The sequence below is a fragment of the Papaver somniferum genome, chromosome 3 (assembly GCF_003573695.1).
Source record: "Papaver somniferum cultivar HN1 chromosome 3, ASM357369v1, whole genome shotgun sequence".
Taxonomy (NCBI): Eukaryota; Viridiplantae; Streptophyta; class Magnoliopsida; order Ranunculales; family Papaveraceae; genus Papaver; species Papaver somniferum.
This window is the reverse complement of record NC_039360.1, coordinates 140318137-140330405: the sequence shown is the minus strand read 5'-3', so window position 1 is coordinate 140330405 and position 12269 is coordinate 140318137.

Genomic DNA, 12269 nt, shown 5'->3' with positions numbered 1-12269 from the left:
AATAATATTTTACGAAATCTATTTTTGGCAAAGAACTAGAGTCACAACTTCTTTTGTTTGAGGTATATTGTCTAGAGTTAATGACTGAACCACAACAATATGAAAAGTAGTGAAATACCGAGTCCCGGTCTCCCTTCATCCTGTGACAAATTTTGTATATATATTTTTCCTTATTTTCTTTATTAAGTCTTAAACCAAATTCTCATCAAATTTGAGTGAACGAATCATCTTACTACAACTCAATTGAAAATACCATCAATTTTTGGCGCCGCTGCCGGGGATTTGTTTATAAATTTGTTTTTAGTTTGTTTTTTTTTTATTTGTTCCTTTTTACGCCTTTTGGTATTTCTTGTTTGCTTTCAGATTTGAAACTGAGCTAAAGAAAAGGGGAGAAAGTGCTGAAAACAAAAGCGAAGCCAAAGAAAAAAAGAAGGAGGAATCCAAAAGGAGTGAAGAAGAAATTTTTTGTATATAGATATTCTATTTTATTTTTTTATTTATTTTATTTTTTTAGAAACTGGATCTCTCTAGTGGGCATGAATAGGATTTATCTTGCTTCAAAAAACTCAATCTTGGAAACATCTTTGATGGTCATGGTCAAGGTTTTGATTCTCTCACAAGAATTTTCTATGCCAACATTCATGATGTTGATCTTGATAAGATGAAATTAAAATCCATGGTAAATAGAGAAAGATTTCTTGTTGATAGAGAATTAATTTCAAGGATTACCAACATTCTGTTGGGAAACGTGTGTTTTCCTAGACCAAGTGATGAACATCCATAATGTGATGAAATCTCTCTTGGGCTTTGTGGCAAGAAGGTACCTTGGAATCAAGGAAAATTTCCTACTAATGATCTTAGTATCCCGTTGATGGCATTTGGAAAACTTGGTATCCCCAATCTTTGTCCCTCCACAATTAAAAATTCTTGGTGGAGTCATGAGTTTGCAGAATTAGTCTATTTCCTTGATTCGGGTGTTCAAAGTCTCGATATTTGTGGTTTTAACATTCATCCAATGACTTCGATGACTTCACCCATCAAGATGTTAGGTTACCCTTGCTTGATTGGACAAATTTGCCGTGATAGTGGTCTTGATTCAATTGGAAACTCTCTCGGGGTTTCTAAACCGGTTCGTCCATGTACCTTCAGACGCATAAGAGAGAATGTGTGCAAAAGACAAAGAGATGCTTCACTTAACGATTGTGACCCTACCACTTTGAGTCTTCTTCAAAAAATTTATAAGGGTGTGTGTGTAAGGTCGATTCAAGGGTGAAGTGTGTCCAAGAACAATTGTTTTTGGTTGCAATGAAGTTTCCCGAGCTCAAGGAAAAATTGAACACAATTCAAGCATTTTGGAGTATCTCCGATGAGGAAAAAGATGAGTAATTTGTGTTCTTTTTGCCTAGTAAATATTGTATTTTCTTGTTTTGTTTAGAAGAATAACTAGAGTTTGGAATAGCCATTATTGTGATTACACATAGCTATGTCCAACGTTTTCATCTTCATGTTTTGAGATTTATTGGTTTAAATTCTAAATTTGTTTGGAAGATGACTTTTGCAATATTAATCTTTATGGTTTCATATATTGCAATATTGTTATGGGATATGTGTGTTTGCGACCGTGAACTATGATTGTCCCATATCTTATCAAAAGTAAAGTCTTTCGTAAGTCAATATTCTTATATTATAAAAGAATGAATGGACTTTTGACAAATACAAAAGTTAAGCCTATTATGTCAATTGTTGATGGAAGATAGGTTAAAATCTTTTGTTTTCAAGGATTATTTCTATTGAAGTTGTTATGCAAATAGTGATGGAAAATATAATGAATCCTTGTGTATTCCGCAGTAATTGATCTTCCCTGATCCATATTTTATGTATTACTGTGAGGCTCCGTAATGTGTCTTATGTTGAGCATTAAACGACCAAGTTGATTATTTTATGATTAGCTTTGTTGTTGTTCCAAGGTACTTTATGTCGAGCATATTGAACTAAATTAATCATCTTTTTTGATTATTTAGTTATGACTCCATAAGTTTTCTTATGTTTGAGCGTTTTTTACTGGGTTGATTATCTTCATGATTAACTTAGTCATTGCTCCATAGTTTCTCTTATGTCGAGCATGACCAATTAAATTGATTACTCTTTTGTAATTAGTTTGGTTGTGTACTCCAATTAGATTAATTATGTTAGACCATAGCTCGGTCAACCTCGCATGCGTTGCTATATCAAGCATGTTTGTCAATGTTAGTGATTAAAACTATGAGTCTTGATTTCTAGTCTACATAGCTAAGTCTCGGACTAGGATACAAAAGTGTAGTTGATCTCAAGGAATTCATGGATATTCATCATAAAACGACGAAGATCTACTCAAGGAACCGTGGAACTTCATCAACAAAAAGGTATGTGGAGACTTGACATTATCTATCACTCAAAATTCTATCTACTATATCTCCTACTTCTTATGAGACAAAAATCGTATGCTATATAGACTGGATCATACACATTTGATATTTCGAGCTGAGTATATCTCGCATATCTATATCTCGAAATCTTGTGTTGGTAAAGCGTTTCGCTTTGATCGGGTTTATCTTCACATAATGACGAAAGTCATAATGTTTCAATCACTTTGAAAATCGCTTTGATGAGAAATAGTATAACAACTATATAACGTCCTCTAAGAATGTTTCAATGGTTGAAATGAGAGTTTAGATCATTATAACCAATGATGGATATAAGCATTGTGTGGAAACACATATGTGCATAAGTCCTATTCCTTAATCCGAAGTTTTCGAACTTTGTTGATTGAGAGAAACCGGAGGAATTGGCTTTGCCAAGTCCGCGAACTCAGTTTGCAAACTCAGTCCGCGAACTGACGGAAGTTCTTGTCCGAGAATTTCTGTTGGGATTCCAAATTCGTTCGTGTGGTACAAGTCCGCGAACTGGCGGAAGTCTCCTTGCCGAGATTTTGTGCTGAGTTTGGAAAACTCTGCCGGTTGCCTTAAGTCCGCGAACTTGTTTGTGTACTTGAGTGGGTTATGATCTAAAGATGTGCTCTGAACATGAAACTTAAATTACTAAGGAATGCAGTATGCAAATCGTGGCTATAAAGTTCATGAGCCGATTCAATCGAATCGAATCATCTTTGTTTCATTTGTAGTTACATAAGATCTCATAGCAATTGAACAACTCTCTAACTAGTTCGTATTGAAGTCAATTGAACTAGTTATGGTGAAGAAGAACAAGGTTAATATGAAATGCTCATATGGTTAACCTTTTGGTTACTATGTTGAACCAGCATACACGTACTCGTTTGGGCATGGTTTTCACAAACCCAGTAAAATTCTACCCAATTGTGTGTGACAAGCTAAGTTTTCGATCTAACGGTTGAGAAATATTAGCTTGAATCTAAATCAGGTTTTCATCTAACAGTGAATATTGATTTCTTTGTACCTAAGGAAAAACCCTGATTTGAAGGCTATATAAAGGAGACATCTAGCATTGGGAAAAACTAATCCGCACACGTCTGTGTGATACTAGTGCGCTCGCTAGAGTCGATTCTCCTCTAACCTTTGGTTTTCTTCTCTAAAACCAGGTTAATGAATTAAAGACTTCATTGGGATTGTGAAGCCAAACCGATACTACTTTTATCGTAGTTGTGTGATCTGATCTTGCATCTTCTATCGTACTAAGTACAATCGTATTGATTGACTTGAGATCGTGAGAGTTCTACGATAGGTAAGATAAATAAGTCACAAACATCTTCGTCTCACTGTTTGTGATTCCTCGACATCCTCTTGTTTATTGCAAGTAAGACTGTTGTGAGGTGATTGATTAATCTAGGCTGTTCTTCGGGAATATAAGACCGGATTATCAATTGGTTCCTGTTCACCTTGATTTCATATCATAAGACGGAAAAAACCTAGGGTTCTTCTGTAGGAGACAAATTTATCATTTGATAGACTTTTCTGTGTGAGACAGATTTGTTTATTATCAAGTCTGCGATTTTGGGTTACAGCAACTCTTACTTGTGGGTGAGATCAGCTAAGGGAATCAAGTGCGCAATGTCCTGTTGGTATCAGAGGCATAGGAGTACAACTGTACCTTGAATTAGTGGGAGACTGATTGGGGTTCAACTGTAGTCCAGTCCGAAGTTAGCTTGGAGTAGGCTAGTGTCTGTAGCGGCTTAGTAAAGTGTGCATTCATTCTGGACTACGTACCGGGGTTTTTCTGCATTTGCGGTTTCCTCGTTAACAAAACTTTTGGTGTTTGTGTTATTTCTTTTCCGCATTATATTTGTTATATAATTGAAATAATACAGGTTGTGCATTAAAGTTTAATCGATTAGAGATCCGACCTTGTGGTTGTTGATTTCATTGATTAACACTTGGATATTGGTCTTTGGTACCATCCAAGTTATTCCTTGTGTTTGATTAAAGACTCGCTATTGTTTTAGCTTGAGTAAATCAACACAAGTGAGAGATATTAACTCCTTGAGATACTTTAATCTAGATTGAGTATGACTGTCTAGTTGATTCTCTAGCAAAGTATTTCGGAGTTAGTCCATACAGATTGCTAAGCAAAATATTGGGTGGTGTTATTAGACCCCTGCTTTTTCAATTGTTATCAGAGCAGACAAACACGTTAAGACCTCATCAGTCTGTGTTTGTAGCGATATGACTCTATGGACAAGAGTACTATCTCTGATAATGCATCGTCAGTCAGGGTTTTTCAGAAAAGTTTCAAAGATCTGAAACCACTGAGGAAAACTCCTTCTCGTCTCCTTCAGCCGTATCTGCATTCAACTGGAGAAAATCTCTTGATGAGCAGTTGGATGATCTTTCGGACGATAGTGATTCAGAAGAAGGACAGAGCATAGATGAGGAAGTTTCTCAATACATCAAGTTGTTTAATCTTGAATTGAAAGAAACAAAGACAACTGCTTGCTTGAGAAAATACATTGGTCCTCTCTGTCAAGAAAACAGGAAGTTGAGAAAACTCTTTAAAGGTTATGATGGTGGATACAAACTCTTACAATCTACCATTAAAGACCATGAAGAAGAGGTTCGCTCAAAAAATTCTGAATGTGATAATCTTCTTCGTAATCTCTTTGTGTTGAAAGAGAGACTTGTCGAAACTAAAGATAGATGTGAATCACAACAGAAATTCTTCAATGACAAAGAGCGCAGTCTTCTTACCAAAGAAAAATCCTTGGAAGCTAAACTTAATGCTGCTCTTAGTAAGGTAAAATCACTGTAAGAGAATCTAAATAGATTTAGTTCTAGCTCTACAAAGTTGTCCTCTATGCTGGGAGCATGTAAAGAACATCATGACAAACGTGGTTTGGGATATAAAGGAATAGATGCTCCAAAAATTGGTAAGATTACGTTTGTTAAAGCTGTTAATAATTCTCCATGTGAAAGACCTGTGTCAGCTTGCAAGAACAGTGATTCTACTCCGACAAAATCTGCTCGTAAGAGAACCACTGAATGTAATCTCTTTTACTGTTATTTCTGCGGGAACAAAGGACACTCTGAGCAAAGGTGTCATCTTCGGAAAAGGAATGAAAAACATCACAACATTCTGATGTCTAAAGAAGTTGTTAAACCTGTATCACAGATTGGTAGAATTAAGGATTTTCTCTATCAAGGGATCAAGTGTGATAAGGTGTTTCTAACCATGTCTCTTCGAAGGATACCTACAATGGGAGAAGAAAGAATGGCGAAAGTGTGTCGGATCTTGTAAATCAGTCTGAAAAGAGAAAAAGGAACAAGAGAAAGAAAAATGAGTCAAGTTCTAATCTTCTCAAAAAGGACTGTGGATCCAATTCAGATTTTCTACACATCAATAATCGAGTGTCTGAACTGAAGATCTGTATAAACAAACTAAGACGGAATATCAAAAAAACATGGAATGCTGTCAACCCGGGTACTCCTAAATCTCTTCTTGATAAAACTTCTTCTCCTCGTTCAAATGTTTTGGTAAACACTTTTGAAAAACAAAAAGAACAAGTGAATTATGATGAGCAAGATGCTCATCTTAATACATCCTGACATGTTTATGATTGCATCCTCTCTTTTAAGTTTTTCTAGAGAGAAGGATGCCCATAAGTCTCAGGACACCTTTTTTTCTTGAGATTTTTGTCAGGATTACTATTTATTCCATGATTAAAAGGTTTGTTTATTGTTTACTTGTTCGTAAGCCTCTCGACATCCTGTCACTCCTTTTGACGTTGTCATATGGGCTTCTTGTATGGACCTTGCCCTGTAGTACGCACACCAACCCACGATGAACGTCATGTTCTTCCTCTAAGGTTTGTTGGAATACCTATTTATATGTTCCATAATAACAAAAAGATATTTCTGAGATTCTTTTTGGGTGTGCAATGGAAGGAAGCAACAAAGTTGATGATGTTGAGTTGTGTCTTATTTTCATCTCATGCTTTCATGCTCTTGATCATGAAAACAAAGACAAACTACCAGTTCAGATATCTTCATAACTGGTAGGAAATCTTTCTATGGATTTTGAGGTTGTACGTGAACAACTTGGAATCGCAACACGAAATCTGGACTTTTTGAGAGGCGAACTTAAGAAGGAAACTGACGAACTCGTCCTTATTCGATCCCTGGTTGCTAACATGATTTAGAAGTCTTATGATTTCATTTTGTTTTTAGATACCTAGTATGTCTTTTTTTTGGATTAGTTGGAAGAATAACTAGCGTTTTGAATAGCAAAGATTGTGACTACACATAGCTATTTTGTTTTCATCTTCTTGTGTTATTTTTTAGGTTTATTGGTTTTAAATTCTAAAAATATTTGGATGATGATGTTATTGCAGCATTAATCTTTTTGATTTTGAAGTATTGCAATATGTTTATGGGATATGTATTGTTTGTGTCAGTGAACTTGAAGGTCCCATATATTGTCAAAAGTAAAGTCGTTCATAAATTGGTATTCCTATTGATGAAAGGACGAATGGACTTTTGAAAAATACAAAAGTTATGCCTATGCAGTCATGTATTTGATGGAAAATAGGATAAAAAAATTTGTGAGACAAGGATAAAGTCTATTAGGGCATTATGCAAATAGTGATTGAAAATAGAATAGATCCTTGTATGTATTCCACGGTATTGATCTTCATTGATCCATTCTTTTTGTATTACCGTGAGGCTCCATTATGTATCTTATGTCGAGAACGATACAACTAAGTTGATTATATTATTAGCTTTGTTGTTTGTTCCACAAGTTACTATATATTAAGCATTTTGAACTAAATTAATCATCTTGTTTGGTTATTTAGTTATTTGCTCCGAAAGTCTTTTTTTGTCGAGCAAAACAATTGACAATTAAATTTATTATTTTGGTGATTAGTTTGGTTGTGTATTCCAATTAGATTAATTACGGGTTCTCTTGTAATTAGTCTAGTTGAGTTTTCATATATTCCACAAGTTCTTGTGTTGAGTATATGAACGGCTATACTAATTATGTCTTATTGGTTAATGTAGTCGTATATTCCGTAAGGTTTTCCTTATGTTGAGTATGTGAATGGTTAAGTTATTCATCTCCGCATGATTATCTTAGTCGTTGCTCCGTAAGTTTACTTATGTTGAGCACAATCAATTAAATTGATCACTTTTTGTGGTTTGATTTAGTTGTGTATTCCAATTAAATTAATCATGGGTTTACTTATGATTAATTTGATTGAGTTTTGGATATAGAAAATCATTCCTATGGTTTTTGGTGTCCAATTCAAAATCCTTCTTTTCTTTCGAAATTAAGGTCGCTCTTGTTGTTCTTTCGGGAATGACATTAAATGGGGGAGAGTTGTTTTGAACTTGTGCTTAATGGTAATATCTTGCGGGGTGTGCGACTGTGGAATTTTATAGGGGTTATCTTGTATCTTAAAACTCCTTGATGAATGTTGTTAGCTTCGGCTATATGATTGCATCTAAATTAAGTTGGTATGTATTTTTTCTTTTAGTCTATGAAACGTCTCTTCTCAGAAATTTCATTATGATCCTGTTCTTGTACCTTTGCCAATTTATTGACAAAAAGGGGGAGAATTAATGTGTAGTTCTACTACATATACATATGGTTTTAGGATCATTGTAAGGGGGAGTGGTTTCCATGTGAGATGGAGTATTGACTAAGGGGGAGCTATACATATCAGAGTAGTATTATTGTTAAAGTCGCGATGCGATTGGACTTTGATGTTACATAATAATACTATGTCACTGTATAATGCTGATCGAGAATCTCGATTTCTCTCATTGTTATAGCTACAGATCTTCAACAACGGTGATGCTAAACTTACAACCTTTGAGATCATTGGAGTACTTGGAAGGACGAAGATTTCAAGGAACGTTGAAGATTAGACTATGGAATATGAGCCACTAAAGTTTATCTTTTTTGTATTCCATATGTATTAATAGTTTTGTCAGTAAAATTGACAAAGGGGGAGATTGTTAGAGCATAGGTCGGTCAACCTTGCATGCGTTGCTATATCAAGCATGTTTGTCAATGTTAGTGATTAAAACTATGAGTCTTAATTTCTAGTCTACATATCTAAGTCTCGGACTAGGATAGAAAAGTGTATTTGAGCTCAAGGACTTCATGGCGATTTATCATACAACGACGAAGATCTACTCAAGGAACCGTGGAACTTCATAAACAAAAAGGTATGTGGAGACTTGAACTTATCTATCACTCAAAAGTCTATCTACTCTATCTCCTACTTCTTATGAGACAAAAGTCGTATGCTATATAGACTGGATCATACACATTTGATATTTCGAGCTGAGTATATCTCACGTATCTATATCTCAAAATCATGTGTTGGTAAAGCGTTTCGATTTGATCGGGTTTATCTTAACCTAATGACGAAAGTCATAATGTTTCAATCACTTTGAAAATCGCTTTGACAAGAAATAGTGTAATAACTATATAACGTCCACTAAGAATGTTTCAATGGTTGAAATGAGAGTTTAGATCATTATAACCAATGATGGATATAAGCATTTTGTGGAAACACATATGTCCATAAGTCATATTCCTTAATCCGAAGTTTTCGAACTTTGTTGATTGAGAGAAATCGGAGGAATTGGCTTTGCCAAGTCCGCGAACTGACGGAAGTATGGCATCGGCTCCATAAAAAAGGGAATATGGCGAAGTACCGATCGAGCTCCTTGGTGCAGTTCTGTAAGCCCATAGAGCCATGGGTAATTGCTCATGCCATGATCGAGGATTGTCATGAATCGTCCGACTGATAATCCTGACCAAAGTCTTGTAGGTACTTTCTGCTTGACCATTTCCTTGTGGATAGTAAGGCGTGGATAAGATTTGTTTGATCCCATATTTATTGAGCAGCTTCTCAACATCTTGATTGGCAAAAGGAGTTCCGTTATCTGTGATGATATGCTTAGGAACTCCGAATCTTCATATTATGTGCTCTTTGATGAAGGCGGTAATCGTAACTCCAGTGGTGCTGCGAAGAGGAATAGCTTCGACCCACTTGGTGAAGTACTCTGTCGCAGTGATGATGTATTCATGTTATTTTGAAGATGCTGGATTGATCTTCCCAATAATATCTAGTCCCCAGCTGTAGAAATGCCACGGACTATTCACAGAATTCAATGGGAGACAAGGAGTGTGGATGAGATTACCATGAGTTTGGCATTGGTGACACCTCTGAACGTGTGCGGCTGCATCATTTTCCATGGTTGGCCAATAATATTTCTCATGAATTTGAAGAAATAGTTTCTTCTTTCATTGATGTTCTCCATCATGTACTTCCTTCAGGATTGTAGGGATTTCATGTTCGGCTAAGCACCTTAGTAAATTTCCACCAAAGCTTTTGCGGTATAAGATCCCATCGAGATGGAAAAATCTCTTAGCTTTCTGAATGAGTTTGACTGCTTGCTTCTTTTCCAGTGGTAGTTCGTTGTCCCGAAGGTATTTGATGTAAGGCTCCCTCCAGTCGCCAGTGTGGTGGACCGTCAAAACCTCCAAGTGATGAGAAGGTGTTTGGAAATCAGGACAAGATCCTTGTAAAGCTCTCAATTGAGTCTCCATGGATGGCCAGTAGTACCCCATTCTTTGAATCTTTCTGTAAAGTGTTACCACTAACGTTTGCCCACAGACTTCCTCATGTATGCGTTTGAGCTGTTCTTCCGCTTCGTCGCTCCCAAGACGTCGTGATAGAGATCCATCAGGGTTTCGATAGCATATCCCTCCATGAAGCAAGAAGTAGTTTTCCAATTCCTTGAGGCTGACTTGGCCTTCTGAAATAAAGCTGCTCAATTCATGAATGATGGGTGCTCGCCAATCGTTCGCTGGAATGTATTCGATCTGAGTGAGCCAAGTTGATGATACCGTACGTCTTTGTATAGTGATCGTTTTTTGTGCTCCTTCGAATTGCAACTTGGAGGCGAGAGTTGCTAGGAAATCAGCATGCATGTTGTTAGTCCGTCCAGTATGGACGATCGTTGCGTCGGCAAAATAGGTCAACAATCGCTGAGCTTCGGTTCTGAATGGAGCGAGTGTGATTTCTTTGAGAGAATACGTTCCATTCATCTGGTTGACCAATAATTTTGAATCTCCCCTTATCTCGAGGTGTGTTGCTCCTGCTTGCTTGGCCAAGGATAATCCTAATAGGAAGGCTTCATATTCCGCTGAGTTGTTGGTGCAGTGGAAAACCAACTTGAACGAATGTGAGAAAACTTCACCAGATGGAGACACCAACACTATGCCCACTCATCCGGTGTCACTACTAGGGGTGGAAGATCCATCAAAGTATAAAAGGCATGTTTCTTCCTTGATGACTAAGATGTCTGGGAATTCGCCGGGTACTTCTTCATGTAGTGTTGTTGTGTCTTCCCCTGGAAAAGCAGCGAGCAAGTCTGCGACCGCTTGAACTTTGATGACTTTAGGTGGCGTGCAAGCTATGTCAAATTCTGACATCTGATGTAACCACTTCGCTGGTCTTCCTATCAAGGATGGCTTTGATAGCAAGAACTTTATGGGGTCAGCTTTGGAGATGAGTACGACCCTATTAGATAGTAAGTAATGTCTGAACTTCTGGATTGCATGTACCAATGCCAGGCATGCCCTTTCGGCCTTTGGGTATCGGAGTTGAGCATCTCTCATTGTGCGGCTGAAGTAGTAAATCGGTCGTTTGACGCCTTCGTCATCTTCCTGAGCGAGGAGTGCGCCGATGGCGACGTCACTGGAGGTTGTGTAAAGAATCAGAGCTCGTCCCTGCACTGGAGACCTCATAACGGCCGGTGACAATAATATTTGTTGTATTTTATGGAACGCTTCTTGTTGAACAGCTGTCCAGGTGAAGCTTGCTCCTTTCTTCAGCAGAGGCGTGAACGAAGCAATGAGTTGAGCTAATCCAGGAATGAAGCGTTGAGTATAATTTACCTTGCCCATAAATCTCTGTAGTTCCTTCACGGTACGTGAAGGAGGCATGGTGGTAATAGCTTTTGCCTTGCCGGGGTCGACTTTGATCCCTTCAGCCGTGACCAGGAATCCTAAGAATTTTCCGGAAGAAACTCCGAATGCGCACTTTAAAGGATTCATTTTTAATTTGTATTCTCTGCACCTTTCGAACACCTGCCTTAGAACTTCGAGATGAGATGCTCCAGTCTTCGATTTTACCACCACATCATCAACATAGTCTTCTACTTGCTTGTGCATCATGTCGTGGAATATGGCAGTCATGGCTCGTTGATAGGTGGCACCAACATTCTTTAATCCAAAGGGCATCACGGTGTAGTGAAAATTCCCAATGAGAGTACGGAACGCAGTCTTGTTGGCGTCATATTCATACATCTTGATCTGGTTGTACCCACTATAGCCGTCCATGAATGAGAACATACCGTGACCGCTGGTTGCATCGACGAGCATGTCAATGTTGGGTAGAGGGAAATCATCCTTCGGACAACATTTATTCAAGTTCATGAAGTCGACACAACATCTGATTTGACCATTTTTCTTCTTAACAGGTACCACATTTGCTAGCCACGTTGGATGAAGAATAGGTTTGATGAACCCCGCTGCCAACAGTTTCTAGATTTCGACCTTGATTTGCTCCTCGACTTCGTGTCTAAATTGTTTAGGAGGTTGTTTGACAGCTTTGGAACCAGGGACGATGTGCAGGTGATGGGTGACGAGTTTGTCATCCAGACCCGACATTTCTTCGTACGTCCAGGCGAAGACATCTTGATATTCTTTTAATAATTTCACCAGCTCGGTCCGCTCCTCTG